Here is a 17,160-nt window from a genome sequence, read left to right as displayed (position 1 = left end):
TCTGTTGGTGTTGTGGGAACTACTGAAACACTCACAGTTCTCCCAGTTGTACAACATTAGAGTGTACTAACACACTGAATGAACATTAATTAGCAACTAGTGACAATAACTAACAGTCCTTTTAACAGGTGAAAGCTAAAAATGAGAGACTGCTATTTTAATGTTTCGTACACTGCTGCTGTTTGCTAATGATCTGAGTTTTGCAAATCTGTGTATTTTACCAACCTCAGTGTCAGAGAACTCAGAGTCGCCTGCTCTGGTGCGCCCAAATAATAATTTTACATTAGCAAACTCTGATTTTCACTCGGATGTGTAAATGAAAGGCTCGCACTGTGGGCTGCTGTAAAGGAGAGCAGTTTAGCAACATTAGTAAAGAATGTCTACTCATGTTTATGAGTAAAGACAGGATTGACATTTGATCGGCTTATTCTCTTAATTTCTGTCAAGTTAGTAATATTTTTCTTTCTTATTTTAACCAAACTGTACTGGGTCAAAGCTCAGTCTTTACAATGTCTATCTTTGATGTAGTTCCTTTGTAGCATGAATAAAAGGAAAACTGTCACAAAAAACTATGGCTGCTGCAATACTATAACTGTTTTGTAAAGCCATATTATTCCAAATTTGAGCACATTTGTACCAGAAAAGTGAAAACATGTACTCAAAACAGTCAGTATGCTGACCATAACAGCCCTTGATTTTTGAGTGTCCCATTGATGTACACTATTCTTCCACAATGCAAGGCACAACTACAAAACAGCTCCAGAAACAGCTTAGAAAAAAATCACTTTTGGAAAAATGTTTTGCTGTCTCATGCTAAGTTTAATCAGAATTTTAAAGTCAGTTTGATCGACGTCCAACGGCACAAGTATTGTACTATTTCCTGTCAGTATAAAACAATTTAGAATGTTTATTTCTTGTATTAACTGCAAAAACCATATATGATAAAGATCAGTTTAGTACATACTATGATGTATTCAGTTATGGCACTGGGATGCAACACATCTGTTGCTGGGAAATTAACTTCACTGACTCTGTGTGAACAGGCACTTAAAAACCCCATGAAATCAAAATAGATGTTTAAGGTTTGTTTTATATCACATAGTCTTGTGCTGATCATCACCTATACACCAGTATCTGGCCCAACAATGACAAAAAATGTAGGTATTCTTTATGGTATTTTAAAGTTTGTCATTTCCTGGAAAACGACTGTAGCTCCTAGGACAGTAGGATGTAGGACAGTAGGATGTAGGACAGTAGGATGTAGGACAGTAGGTGCCTGTGTAACAGACCGTCACCCACATACTGGAAAGCACCTGCAAGAGTAGTAGAAAGACATATAGCTCTTCTTCTCTGGCATGTGGCAAAAGGTTTGTTATTGATCTAAGCAATTACAATTAATCAGCATAAAGTGAAGTCACACCTTTAAGACTTGGTATCAGTCTTGGCATTTGTAAATTATTTATTTAAAGGTGCAAAAAATAAAAAAATTCTCTCCCTCTTTAAAGGCCTGTCCAAGAAGTTGGAAGTACTCAAGAAGGAGCATGGCTGTGAGGAGACAAAGTGGAGAAAAAGTTCCATCAACCACCTGTACTGGAGTGCATCCTCATCAAAGAGTGGAGAAGAAGCTGTAGCTAAGTGGAAATCCATCACCAGCAATTTGCAGAACCATCACCACCACCACAATGAAGTCTTCCCCAGCTGTGCCCACCCCCTGCTTGAAGACAGAGCAGGGCTTCGACCAAGTGACTTCACACCTTCACAACCTGGACACCAGAAAAAAAAAAAAAAAAAAAAGTTCAGTCAACATTTTTTTTCTCACCAGCACCCATGACAATCAGAGGACACTAGATATGAGAAGAATCTAAAAAATAAAGAGAATTATTTGGCTCTCAGAAGAAGCAGTGACCAGACTGCTGAGACTCTTTTTTTGCATGAATAATAACCCCATAAGATGACATACAAGTCATTTCAATCTACATTGTTTAAACCTGATGAGCATGCTATAAGGTCTCTGTGTAAGGGCTAGTTCACATTTTTTAAGTAGTGGTTTTATCTGCCAAGGTCTCCAGCTGTTTCATTTCTTTCCCTTTTGTATTTTGCCATTTTAGATGAAATGACCCTTTAAAACACCAGGGTTAATTTTATGTAAGTTGTGTACGTTTTTTAAGACGGCAATTCACATTTGCATTCTGCAATAATTCTTTCTCCCTCACTCTCTCTGTCAAACACACATACAAACGGACTCACAGTGTTGTTGAGGAAGATGAATGCGCCATCAGACAGGAAGAACCCCCGAGTGGAAAAACTGACTCTTACATAGTCTGACATTTATAAAGCAGCCTTCAAACTGGTCATGATTTAATCATAGCTAACACACACACACACACTCTGCTGTTTAATCATTGCCAGTGTACACACTAGAGCTGGGAGTAAGTCACACATGTGACCAAGTCTCAAGTCCTAACCTTCGGGTCTTAAGCAAGTCCCAAGTTACTGTGGTGAGAATCAAGCAGGTCAGGTCGAGTACCAGTCGGTTTCCATATTTAAATCAGTTAAAAGACAGTTGTCATGAAAAGTTGAATTTTATTTTCAATGTTAACTAAAACTGTTGCAGCCTGCTTACAATTTATAAGTCTTACTGGTATTTGACATTTTGTGGAAGTCAGTAACAAGCTTCCTAAATGAACAATAATGGAGAGTGGGGCTGTGAAATTATAATATAGCTCTACAACTCTAAAGGGCTCTTAAGTGAAAACAGATAGACAACAACAGATTAATGCTTCAAATATAAATCATTTATTTCAATTAATCACTCTCCAACCAAGAAAATAATGTTTAATGTGGTTAAAGCAGGAACGTCAGTAAATCAGTCTGCATTGATCTACAAATGAATGTGGATGATTCTTACAGTATCTGCTGTCCAGAGCTGTTTATAGCCTACGTCTTATAATCAGAGTCGCCTTATATTCATATTATTATTTATATTCATACCACCTACTGCTGGACAGCTCTCACAAACGAAGACTCCATCACAACTTTTCGTAAAAATTAACGGGTTAGTTATAGGTTAATGGGTGTCAGTCTGTCGAAAGCAAAATTAACTGAAACTGATTAGCTGTTTCAGAGCTATGAGACCAGTGATGTGACTGGCTGAGACAGTATTTACTAATCACCAAACCCACTGGTCTATATTCACCTTGACTCAGCCCTTTTGCAGTTGTGCTGCTGCACATAAATTAACCCAGATAGTCCTGGAATTGACAGATGTTAGCTTTGCCGTGGTACTCTATTGTGGCAGCCTTCTACTAGCATTGTTCCGCTCTCATCACATGTATGAATGGGACTCGGCATAAAGTGAACAGATTCACACTACACGCTGTTGTTTCATTGTGAGTGTTTACTTGTAGTTGTAGGATACTGTAGTTTGTGTATTTATACAAAAATACATGTTTCACCTACTGTTCAAGTGTCTTAAAATTAGCATTCACACATGGCTCTTCATTAAAAACATCTACACTGATACCATAACTAAATAAAATGACTTCCTGTAATTGTCTTCATTAGCCCAACATTAACAACACTTTTAAAACAGGTAAGTATCTACAACATTCACAAAGAGTTTGCAACAGTTATTCACAGCTATAAGTTTCACTGAGGGCATGAAAGTAGGCAGAGCTGAGAACACCATGTCCTTTCATTAACTTGTTACACTGGAGCTAACCCTAGCCATGTAGACACTGCTAATGTAAATACAAGTGTCCTTTCACAAGCCACCACCAGAGGAAGGCCTTCACCCAGCATAGGGCAGGATGAGCATATTACTACTTAGCCAGCATGTTGCCAGTTAGCTTGCCAGCTCCAGTAACTTGCCAAATAGCCCTGTGAGCAGCCACTACATCAACAAGCTTCTGTTTTGTCAAAAAGCACTAATTAATTTTACTGCCTCACTGGTTAGCCTGATAATTTGACTGAACTGCCCATTGGTTTCATTTAATTCACTGAGCCTAACACCATATTCATGTTAGCTGATTTCTGTTTTGCCCTAACCAATCAGCAGTGTGACATATACATCCTGCCGACGTGACTTTCAGTTGACATGGAAGCTAAGGAAGTGTTTGCTTAGTGCAGCTAACCCGACTTTTTCATGGCAATTGAAGCAGTAAGCCAATTTAAGAGTTGGTATTTTTCCAAGTCAATTTAGCCTGTACAGCTGCATCAGTCTTACCCACTCTTGCTGTTTTAGGGACATATTTTGTCCCTGTTTTTCATGGCTGTAGCTATAGATACATTGGCACGCTCCAGTAGCCTGCTGGTTAAGACCCACGCCACACAACTGCAACGTCCGCAGTTTGAGTCCTCAGTGGACCTTTGATTCCCTGTCTTTCTCTCTTCCCTTTTCCTGTCATTGTCCAATATAGCATAAATGCCTATATATATATATATATATATATATATATATATGTATATATATGTATATATATATATTGGAGCTAGACCTATTTGAAGTGCTAAAAAAATGTGAAGAACTGACAGGGTGAAAAGGTTACGGGCCTGTCTGGAGGAGTGGGGAAAACATACCCACCCATTCCCTCTGGCTATCATTTAATTATCAGTCTACATGTTTAAATATGGCAGCGTCAGTCTTTGTTCTAGACTACAAAGAATCTCACCACCTGACATCACTGCTGTCTTGACGCATTATGGCAACTGTGACATTTTACCACATTTTATTTTTTAATGTCTTTCATCCTATGTTTATTCTGAGTAAGGCAGTGGGATTAGAAAATGCCATGTTCAACACATCCTCTGTTCATATCACTGTGGGGAAGCCTTTTCAAAACAGGTACTCTGTGTTTTTGTGGAGTGCAACATGGGAGAAGAGAATTGCAGTATGGAGTTTCGTTCCAAACAGAAACACACATAGGCTAACACACAAAAAGGAAATACAGAGCATCAGCTCTTGAAATGCACTCACATGCCCTAACACACATACACACCCTTTGCTATTTTACTTGGGCTCAGTGTGTTTTTCACTGTGAAATCAGATGAAGTCACATGCATGCCAGGGGTGACAGGGAGTTTTAGTTATGTGTATGTGTGTGTGTGTGTGTTTTAATGCGTGTTTACCATGTTTGTTTTCCCCTGTGTGTCCAGAGATGACTAAGCAGTGACACGTATGTTCAGACGCTGGCTCACATTTGACTGTTTAATGCCTCTCTGCAGTCTTTCACCACTAGTCTGTCTCCACCTCTGCTCATCTCTCACCGTGCTTCTTTTTTCCTCTGTATTCTCATCCCTTCTTCCCTTCCCTCCTGGGCTTGTTTTCCAGCAAGCTCCACTGCTACTGATTTCCTTCCCTTTGTTTCATCATCCTTCATCATCCACCGTCTTCCTCCTGAGTCTATCCTAAAGTAAACACAACTGTACATGCACAGCATTTTCTTTGTAAAGAAAAAAGTGTACTTTTAAAGTGTTAACACAATATCTATCCTAATATATTGTCTCAGCATGTTTTGATTAAAACAAAGATTCTGCCAGTGTAAGGGGTTTTGAGAAGATGAGCCTCAGAGCACATCATGCTTTTGAAAATGTAAAAGAGACCTAGTGTTGCTCTTGAGGAGGCATTGCATTAAAATAGCTAAAAAGTCCTTGATAAATGGTTGTAACAGCCAACTTCTGCCCTTCTAAGTGATAGTTATGCAAATGGGAATTTGACCAAAAAAAAGCCACAGCCACTGTATCATCTGAAAATATAGTCATGAAACTTAAGAAAAAATTAATAAAAATAAATTCATGAATCTTTTCCATCTATGACAGGATGTGCTGAAGGGATACTGGAGCCCTTCTGATAGGACTGTGGAGATACATCAGAAAAAAAAAGTTGGGGACCACTGCTTTAATCTGTGGCATACTTATCCTAGTTTTTATCTTATTTCAGTCAAAATCAACCCTGTCTAAACTTCATGTTGGATGATCATTCAAAACCTTGGATCACATTCAATAATTTTCTTTTATGTCCAATAGCAAATGTTTTGAAAATGCTCAGTTCCTAAGGTATCTGCACACGGCGGCTGCAATGTTTAATAAGCTATGGTTGAGGTATTGTTAAGGTTAGGCTACTAAAATGCCTGATTACGATTATACAAACGTCAAGGTTACAGAGTCTACAGACATGTACATCTTAAAATTTGAACACACTTTATCAATGGTATTCACCATCAATTCCATTATAGTTACAGAGACAGAGGCTGCAGAGAAAAACTGTGAGTGGGGAGCTTGGGAAGCGATAAATGCATGTAAATATCAGAACTCGTTTGCTTATGCCTGATCACCAGAGATATTCCTTTAAAGTGAAGTGAGTACCTTTTGGAAAAAGAATATAACCAACCCCTGCAAAATAAACATGAACCAAAAAAACTGAACCAAATTAAATTAGTAAACTTGACTTTTGGTTTTCCACATTTGAAATGTTTGGACCTCTTAAATTTTGAACAGGAATCACAGTTCCCCTACTACTTTAATTGGTTGTTTTGCATTTTTATAGCTTACGGCATTATTATTTCCATGTTAAAGCTGACTTCTCTGGCTGTGGTAGTGGGGGGTCGTTAGAGAAGAGAGTCTAAGCCGTTTTTCGACTACATGGTACTGGCTCAGGCTGTACATAACAGTAGAGACAAAAGGCGGTCTTTTATAGCCTGTCCAGTCTAAAATACAGCATATTCGCACCAGCAAGACTAGCTGCTCATCAGCTCTACAGCACACGGCAATGTTAATTAACTATTTTATTGCACAAAGTGGCTACGAAACATAAAACCAGACATCAGAGATGTTAATGTGGAGGGAAATTGCATATGTAACACATCCTTGGTGCATTCGTTATAATCTAGAACCATTGTTGCTTCAGTACCAGTCAGCTCATGAAAAACCAAATCTGCACATTTTACAGAAAACTACGTCCTTACTCACTTTCCTATCAAGAAAACTATCCATACCACTGTGACAATTGATTTTCCATTCCTGATTGTGCAGGGAAATACATACAAATTTGAATGTGAATGTATGAAAAATAATTATTGCAACAACACGAATGGGCGTATAGGCTGCCAGCCACCTTGAGGCTGTAGCATCCCCAGACACCCCTACTTCCCATCAGCTATGAGTGAACCTGCATCAGGCTGACCGGGGAAAGCGCTATACCACCAGAGAGCAAGCAGCCCGGTTGACCTCATTGTGGGCTGACGGATTCAGTCAGAGGCGGAGGGGTTTCTTCTTCCTCAGCTTTTTTCAAATATCACATTAAGAACTTTGTGTAACCATGGTTGTAGCGTTAGCGTCACATCACAGTGATCACTTGAGCATCACAGCCTGTCTGACGCTGCTATGATTATGCAGGCACACCTGTGGATGTGTGGGTGGTCTCTCGATTGAAAGACACACTTATCGTTATAAACACTGGAGACAGCTGCAGAAATCGTTCCATCCCTCTGACGCTCCACATTAAGCTCTGCTCTGTTACATTAAAATACCAGTTTTGAGGAGCAGATGCAGGGCTATGCTCAAAACATTCTGGACTGATGAAGTGGCAGCCCACAGTACCTACAGGATGGACCCAAAGCTTTGGCACCGCGCTAACAGCTGCTTCTCGCTGTTGCAGAACATGAACACAAACAAGTCGCAGTAGCTTTTCTGTGAATGATACAAATCCAGTGCATTTTGGAGTAGATTTGACTCAGAATATTGAGGAGAATAAATCAGCTTTCTTTCAGCTCCTGGGGTAAATCTGATTTTGAGTCAATTACAAATATAGGGGGGGGACAAATCTCCCTGTTTCATATATTAAGGTCTAAACTGTGTTGTTGGATTGTTGGTTTAAATATCATGACACAAATGTCCATTATAAAATGAAGACTGTGTAACGTGTAAGTATACTGTAAAGGCCCGCAGAAAATATAACAGAGTGCTGTGACTGATTCCAAAACAGTTTCACTGCGTTTCTCTGCTCCCCTGTTGTGTTCGCTTGCTGTACTGTCGCCATTTTGTATTGACTACCCTACAGAGAGACAAATTATTTCACCCCCCTTTACTGCTGCTGAGGCATTACCGCACATTATCACGTCAATTGAAATGAATGACAGCTGAAGCTTTAGCCTGCTAATTCATAATTTGATGTTAATATTTCACCTCTTTATCTGTCTTTTTTGAGTCTCTCAATAAGTCAGTAAATTCAGGCCTCAAGGTTGAACATGTTTCATTGTTCCAAAAACAGCTGTCTTCTCCTTCCCCCTCTGTCTTTGGTAAGTTCATTCCTGTGTACTATTTTAGCATGTGTCAGCCCTCTCAACACTGGGAAATATTGATCAATGAGCTGCACTTTTCACTATCTGGGTCACGCACTTCACCCTTTCCAACTGCCCTCCTCTCTTTGTCCTCCTCCACTTTCTATTCTCCCTCTCCCTTGTCTTCTATCCTCTATAAAAGAATAATGCAGGCATACAAACACTTGATAGCCAGAAATGCTGATCATGACACCAACACACGTACTGGGAAACTAAAGTGTGTTATTTTGCAACTGTTGTTGTTATCTGGAAATGTGCAACCAAACCCTGGCCCTATGCAAAATATACCCACTCTGGCAGACAGGAAATAGATCAGGTCTTGGCCTTGTGAATGTTAATGTTAAAAGTCTTCACCCCAAAATGGACATGGTAAAGCACTGGGTTGTCACAACGGATATGGATATTTTGGTCGTACCAGAAACTTGGTTAAAAAAATCGATACCTGACAATTTCATCGCAGTTGATGGTTACAATGTTTATAGATCCGATCAAGACGGTAAAGGTGTTATAGTTGCGACTTATGTCAAATCCAAACTTCGTAGCTCCATGTCACAATCTGTAAACAAAGCCAGACAATTTTAACTGCTCGCTGTTAAAGTGAGTATATCCAGGGATGTTCACTTTACTGTTGTTGGCTGTTGCAGACTGCTGTCAGCCACAAAATAAGCCATCTCCTCTCTTTCTGATACCCTACACAGTTTCAGTGACTCCAAATGCATGCTCATGGGAGATCTTAATTGGGATTGGCTTTCCTAAGCCCCAATTGCATTAAGGAATTGTATGATTCCTTAAATCTCATACAATTTATTAATGTTCCTTCTAGGCCCAACCCAAAAGATGTAAGCAAATATACATTACTAGATCTCATTCTCAGAAACATGCTCCACAAGTATACCTCGACTGCAGTATTCTGTAATGATGTCAGCGATCTCTGTGGTATTGCCTGTGCAAGAGTCTCACAATTACCGAAGTTTAAATCTTGTTATGTTTTTAAAAGGTGTTTTAAACGATTTAAAGAACATGCATTTCTGCATGATGTGAACAATAGTGACACTGGCAGAGTCAGTTTAATCCATGATGTTGGGTGTGTATGTGAATATTTTCATAACTCTTTCATGTCAATTTGCAATAAGCATGCCCCTGTAAAGAAATTCAGGATGTCTGTGAGGGAGACCCTTTGTTCACAGGGGAACTATCTAACCTGATAGGGGAAAGGAACGCCTTCTGGGCCAAGGCTAGATCCACTAACTCCCCTGCTGACTAGACTGCATTTAGAACTCTGAGAAATAAATGCATAATCCAGATTAGAATATCCAAGTCAGAATATAATAAATCTGTTTTGGAAAATCTCAACAATTCCTCTAAATATTGGAAACAAATAAAATCATTGTCATGCTCCCATTCCACTTCAGGCCTCCCTGAATGCATTTTAGTTGACTCAACTGAAATTAAGAGCAAAGATGATATTGTTTGGCACTTTAATGAGCATTTTTCATTAGCTGGGTCTGTTTTTAATACAACTGCAGCAGGGTGTCAGAGCTCTAATTCCAGTTTTGTGACACTTCTATCCTGTACCGACTCACCTCGGAACCCCTTTGTTTTTAGACCTATTTCTAGTGTGGAGATCTGTAGAGTGTTGAAAGCTATTGATCCAAAAACTAAAGGCTAATTCCATCCTCAAAATCTGGAAAGCAGCCTGTGCTCTCTCACTATTGAAGGGTGGGGACCCTTTGGACTTAAACAACTACTGCCCTTTATCCAAACTCCCTACCTTTGCCAAGAGTTTAGAATCTCAAGTAAACTCTCAATTGAAACAATTCTTGGCTGACAACAATATTTTAAGTGAAAATCAGTTGGGCTTTAGATCAGGTCATAGTACCATAACAGCAACTGTGTTGGTAACAAATGATTTATCAATGCCTTGGACAGAAAGCAGCACTGTGCTGCCCTGTTTGTTGATCTGTCCAAAGCATTTGATTCTGTCGACCATGAGCTGCTGTTGGGCAGACTCAGTGATGTCCATATGGGTGACAAGGCCATAGAGTGGTTCAGGCACTACTTTGCAGATAGAACCCAGTGTGTATATATAGATGGTTACAAGTCAAGCTTCATGGAGATCTCTAAGGGAGTCCCCCAAGGTTTCATTAGGTCTCATTTTCTATTTTCATAAATACCATTGGGAAGGACGTACTTACAGCTAAAGTGCATCTTTATGAAGATGATACAATAGTCTACACAGTTGCCTCTTCTCTGAGTCAGGCTGTTGATGAGCTCCATACTGCCTTTAAACATCTGCAGGCCTCATTGAAAGGCCTAAAGTTGGTTCTTAACTCACTTTCTCCTCACTCTTGATCATCTGCAGACAATCCAGAATGCTGCCAACTACTCACTAGGTCAAACAGATGGTGTAATATTACCCCTATATTTAGATCTCTTCACTGGCTCCCTGTTGCATATAGGATCGAGTTTAAAATTCTCATTATCACTTACAGAACATTGCATGGTCAGGCTGCTGTATATGTGACTGATCTACTACAGCCTTACTCATCAGCTTGCTCTCTTAGGTCAAATATGCTAAACTTGCTATCTATCCCACGCATGTCCTTAAGACCCATGGTGATCGAGCTTTTGAGGCTGTAGCCCCTGAACTATGGAATGTTCTTCTATGGATTATTTTAAAAGCAGCTACATACCTGTTTAGACAGGCATTTCGGTAACCAGTCTGCATCGGGTCAGCATTTTATGTTTTTTATTGTGTATTGTCTTTTTTTCGTTGTGTATAATGTGTTTTAGTTTTGCACTTTTTAGTAATGTGTCCTTGGGTGGTCACTTCATCTGATTTCTTTCTTTTTTGTATGTTGTATTATGCCTTGTAAAGCTCTTTGTGACTACAGATCTTATGTTGGCATTCATGCCTTAGGAAGAGACTCATTTGAGAGAGTGTCATCCTACAGGTACTTGGGTATTTGGGTGGATGACAGGCTCTCTTTTAGACCGTGTATTGAGAACCTAGTGAAGAAACTGAAGGTTAGGCTGACTTTTTATTATCGAAATAGGGCCTGCCTTAATTTACCAGTTAGGAAAACATTTGTTCAAGCTATGTTGTTAAGGGTTATAGACTATGAGGACATTATTTACATGCATGCTGCCTCCTCTACACTTTGCTGCCTAGACTCTGTGTATCACAGTTCTCTACGTTTTATGCCCAACTCGTTGTTCTGTATTCATCACTGTGTACTTTATGATCTGGTTTCCTGGTCTTCATTAACCTTAAGGAGACAGCAGCATTGCTCTGTTTTATCTGTGTAATCTCCTACCATTCTCCAACAGTTGTTATGATTTCTCTCCACAAGATGGCTGCTCTACCAGCAGTAGCGTAGGCAGAAATCACAGTGTGTGTGGGCACAGAGAAAATCAGGTGGGCCTAGCCCATCCAAGACCAGTCATGCTTAATAGGTTCTGAAATGCATATGTTAACCAAAATAGGCCATTACAACTACACTTGCCTGAATGCATACATCAGCAGAGATAAATTTACAGGCACCAAGACGAACATCAACAGCATCACATAGTCTGGAACAGTGACCACATATTCACACACACACAGCTGACAGATGCAACAGCATCATTAATCAAATGTGTGGATAGATGTACACTGTTACCAACATGCTCAGTAACGTTAAAAATGACACCTGAACATAGCCTGGCACGGTGGCCACATAAACCACACAAATGCACGTATGCATGCACACACACACACACACACACACACACACAGATGGCAGATGCAGCTACATCAGCATAAAATCCAATTGTCCACCCAACAAAGACTATACCCAATAAACAATAACACTGGAATAGGCAATAGGCTACTACAGTCGATGATTACAGCGAGAGACAACAGGGCTTGGTGTTGAACACTGAAATTATTTCATTATAGTCCAATGCTTCAGTCAGTTCTCTTTCAAAGGAGAGCAGGGACAAAGAGTTCAGTCTGTATCTCATCACTGATGCCCTAAAGCCAGTTTTTATCTGACTGACAGTTGAAAAGAGTCTTTCAACAGTACAGCTTGTTTCCGTTGCTGACAGGGAAAGGGCTGAATTAGCAGCCATGTACGTGTCATTAATACTGCACTAGTTGAGGAGAAACTTATGCAGGTGTCTGGGTTGAGAATGATGGCTGAACTTGAACTCAATTCTCTTAATCCTGCTCCTCATGACTTCTTTTTGCGACTACTTTTTTATCTTAACCTACATTAAAAGCAGCTTGCTAGCAGACAGTAGGCTTCTGATCCTGTGTGCAATGCATGGGCTGTACACTGAGTGAAAGAAGACGAGCTGCTTACAATCTGGCATTTGCAAAATGCACTGCCACTTAAAAAATCTGACCTATCATCATCATCATCATCATCATCATCATCATCATATGCTAAACAAGAAGCAAGAAACAACAACTGATTTATTTTTATGGGTGGCATAGTCAGATAATTGAAATTGTATTCATTGACTGCTATTCACTGGATGATCCAACAAATAGGAAGCCTTCTGATTGGACCCACCAACAGCTACACACCAGTCTACCAGGATTTGCTCAGAACTTGGTAGAGCAGCTTTATCCTATTTTGAGCCCTGGTCATGTAATAGCATACTACAGTTTAATAATCTTGCCTGGGAGAGTTCACAGCTCTGATAAAAAAAAAACTGTGTAGCTGAAAAGTGCAATTGCTATTCCTAAACTGGATTTCATGCATCTGTTGTCCCTTGTCTGTTTTTGACATGTTGTATTTTCCTTAATTGTTCCTTTGTTTATGACATACTCTATACTATAATTTTTTAACCTTGTAATGATGTGCTATCTTGGCCAGGTCTCCTTTGAAAAAGAGATTTTAATCTCAAGGGACTTCCTGGTTAAATAAAGGTAAAAAAATAAATAAATAAATAAACACAGGGGCCATAACAGAGGCAGAAGGAAGGAGGATGGAGAGAAAATGAGTAAGTGTGTGTGTCAGTGAGAAGAGGTCCTTTAGGGTGCTTTCTGGAACTTATCAGAAATATAAAAATCATCTATCCAGAATAATGTAATAACTCTAATAGTCAAAAAGTGGTGAAAACAGCACTTTTCTGGCAATAAAGATGAAAGAGTTTTAAAGGTGCAGTGATGCGTTTCGCCCAACTTTTAAGCAATACAGAGGAGGAAAATGAGAAAAAGATCATGTATTCAGGTTGAAAGCTGTGCAACTATATTGGAGATGACAAAAAAATTACAAAAAACTGTCAGAGTACAAAAGACAAAACTCATTAAAAAAGCAGATTTTCTTTTTGTTTTGTACAAGTGGACTGACACAATTAGGCCAACAGGGAAGTTAAAAGCTTCCAGTCAGGAAATCATTCAAGTTTCAGCTTTTTTTCAGCAATGTTCAAATACTAGAAAGCTGGTGATGCAACTTTGAGAGTGTTAATATAGAGAAACATGGCCTAACACATGGAAAATACATAAAACTCAGTGATAACCTGGGTCAAGATAGAGTTGGGTTTGAAGTCGGAATCTATCAGAGTTTCATGTTTGAGCTCATTAACAAGTCAGAATAACATTAATATATAGAAACGCTTTCATTCCTGCATATGAAAGCAACTGTGCTGCCAGTATTTGCACTTCATGTATATCCCTCATCCAACCACAGCATGTATGAACCCAAGAAGAACTCAAAACTTATGTAAATGAGTGAAATAACATTAGATGAACCGTCCAAATCTTTCTTCACATCCAGCATCAAACTTCTCCAGAGTCAACTGATGTAATACTAAAAACCAGCAGTATTTCCTGTATATATTTTCCCTATTTTTTTCTTATTCGAAAGCTCCATTAATTGATTTTTTGGGGGAAGGGCTACAACTTCATAATGTGACATGTTTGAGATGAGAAATGGCACCTCAAGATAAGTCCATGGTACTGGAGAACAGTGGATTACTCATTCTGAATTCAGAATGAGTTGCTGCCAAGTGAAGTGGAGTTGAATCTTAACATCCAACATCAAACATGACAATGCAATGGTGTAGGGATGCAAGTCAGCACCTCCAAATCAGAGTCCATTTTACTCTGCTGGAAAATAGTGGATTACTCATTCTGGGTTGGCACTGAACTGCTGCCCCAAATGAAAGTATCTGGGGGTCTTTTTCCCGAGTGAGGGAATGTGAGTTATACAGCTTGGTTGGTGTGGCATCAGCAGTCAAATGGGTGTTGTGCCAGACCTTCCTTGTGAAGAGGGAGATGAGCCTGAAGGTAAAACTATCCATTACCGGTTAATCTATGTTCCAACCCTCATCCACCCTCATCATGACTTTTGGGTAGTGACCAAAAGAATGACATTATGAATACGAGTCGATTAAAGGTTGGATGGAGGATGAGGAGCGCCAACATCTAGAAGGAACCTAAAGTAGAACCACTGCTGCTTAAAGGTACCAGTCCCTCTACAGGTTCTCTAGGCCAGTAATTCTCAACCTTTTTGAGTCGTGACCCCCTAGAATAATCAGGTTGGTGTTCGTGACCCCCCACCACCCACTCCTTGAACTTTTTTGCCCACAGACAGAATAATAAGTTCAATTTTGGCTTTAGTGTTTTTACATTTATTTAAATAACTGCACCTTCACAGTCAACAATTGTGCATTTGGCCGAAAAGAACAATAATGGAAAAAAATACATTCTCATATTACTGGGGTAACTGTTAACATCTGAAAATAAAACAGTATGGCCTTATAGTCTTACAGGTCTTAGTTTAAGAATTGTTTTATATCTGTTTATGCCTTTTCTGTTAGCATCAGTTCATTCAGTACATTTTCCACCTAAATAAACAATTCAGTACATTTTCCTATAATAGTAGATATTCTGTCAACATGTTTGCTTTACACCTGAAAGAACAATAATAGACAGAAATACAGTCTCCTACTGAGGTACTGACATTTAAAAAAAAAAAAAAACTTACAGGCCTTAGTTTAAGAGCTGTTTTCAGTCTATACCTGTTCTGTTTACCTCAGTTAATTCAGTACATTTTCCTGTAATAATGGAGATTCTGTCTGTTCTCTCAGTTTTTGTCACACTTTCATTTAAAGGCTTGTTGCCTATCAATCAGTTCATTCTTTTTTATCGTTATGTAGCAAGGACATCATTCACTTACCCTCACACGTTTAAGTGGGATGGCTGGGCCTGCTTATTTGAACAAAGCAACTCCATTCTTGGTTTTATGTTGGAGACTGCCACACAAAGATCATCTTCAACTCTGATGAGCCCGTGATCTGTATTTGTTCTTGATGAAAGTCAGTGTGGAAAATGTCTTTTCACATAAATATGTAGATCCAAAAGGAATAAGTATATCCATTGCAGCTTTTGAAAGTCCTGAGTATTCCACAGCTACTGACTGCCAGAATTCTTCAAGTGTGCACGATGCGAAAGCAGTCTGTAATGTGCAGTCAGAAGAGAGGTCCAACAGTCCATCCTCCAGTTCTGATGGCAGGTGTTGCACACTGGAGGTGGTGAAAGGCTGGCGCATCTAGTCATATCTCTCCGGCGTTTCATCTTTTGGGAAGTATCTGTTGAAACTATCAAGCAGGCTTTGGAGGTGAGTGGCAATAACCCCTTTCATTATTTGGATGGTTATGTCATAACGGTCCATAAAATCCTCGAGCTCAGGGAGCATTTCAACACTGCCCTCTTCGACTTGCACGGGCCAGTGCTCCAGTTTCTTTTTAAATGCTGTTACCTTGTCAGAAAGAGCAAGGATGTTTGTGTTTGGGCCTTAGAGGGACATATTTAGACAGTTCAGTTTTTCAAAAATGCCTGCCAGATATGCAAAGCTAGCAACCCACTTCGGTTCAGTCAGATGGTCTTTGAGGGAAGAACCAAAATCAGGTAGGAAGATGCAGACCTCTTCAGGCAGTTCAAACAGTCTGGTCAATACTTTACCATGAGAAAGCCATCTGACCTTTGTGTTAAACAGTAGTGACTCATGGTTGGATCCCATTTCATGGCAGAGTGTGGCGAACAGTCTGGTTTGCACTGGCCAGGATTTTATGAATTTTAAACACGGTTTGGAGAACGCTACAGAGTTCTGGTCGAGGTTTTTGCTAACCAGGGCCTCTCTGTGGATAATGCAATGTGAAAATTTGACATGCAACCTAAATTTCGAAGCAACTTCCAAAACGTAGGCTTTTAGTCCCTTTCTTGTTCCCTGCATAGCGCCAGCTCCATCTGTACATACAGAAACAGTTGTCCCAAATTAGTCCCTCCTCGCACATTTTACTGTCCAGCTTGTTAAAAATGTCCGACCTCTGCAATTTCCTTCCAGTGGCGTGCAAAACTACATATCCTCATGCATTTTTCTGTCGTAGCTGTTTCTTACAAATACAAGCAGCTGTGCATCACCTGACACATCTGTAGATTCGTCAATTTGCAGTGAAAATCTTCCACTTTTCTTTACTCTGTCCATGAGCTGGCTTTTGCTGTTGTTTGCCATGTCATGAATACGCCACCCCATTGTGTCGTTTGACAGCGGAATTGTCTTAAGTGTGCTAGCTATTTTCTCACCATGCATAGCTCTTATCATTGCAATGGTTGTGGGGCAGATGAGGCTCTCAGTAATAGTGTGGGGCTTTTTCAATAGAGCCACCAGATATGCCACTTCATGTGAAGCTGCCAGGGCCTTAGCGGGGAATGTAACATACTCACTCACCGCTATCTTTTGGCTCCGTAGTTCTCCCTCCTTGCGTCGTAAAAATTCTAAGGGTCTGTTGATGTGAGAGATGGGTTTTGTTTCCAAATGTCTCTTAAGCT

At 39.7% G+C, this 17,160-nt stretch overlaps 1 long non-coding RNA gene across 1 annotated transcript in view; it reads right to left on the bottom strand.

Annotated features, from left to right (window-relative positions):
- Window positions 1-1,072: 1,072 nt before the first annotated feature.
- Window positions 1,073-17,160, bottom strand: part of LOC121901383 — a 31,585-nt gene continuing 15,497 nt past the window's right edge. Inside the window, exon 2 of the long non-coding RNA XR_006097270.1 lies at window positions 1,073-1,763. This is a non-coding gene — a long non-coding RNA (uncharacterized LOC121901383). The remainder of the gene's footprint in view (window positions 1,764-17,160) is intronic.

Source organism: Thunnus maccoyii, chromosome 8 (assembly GCF_910596095.1).
Source record: "Thunnus maccoyii chromosome 8, fThuMac1.1, whole genome shotgun sequence".
Lineage (NCBI taxonomy): Eukaryota > Metazoa > Chordata > Actinopteri > Scombriformes > Scombridae > Thunnus > Thunnus maccoyii.
Note: the sequence above shows the minus strand (reverse complement) of the source record. Positions and strands in the feature narration are given on the sequence as shown.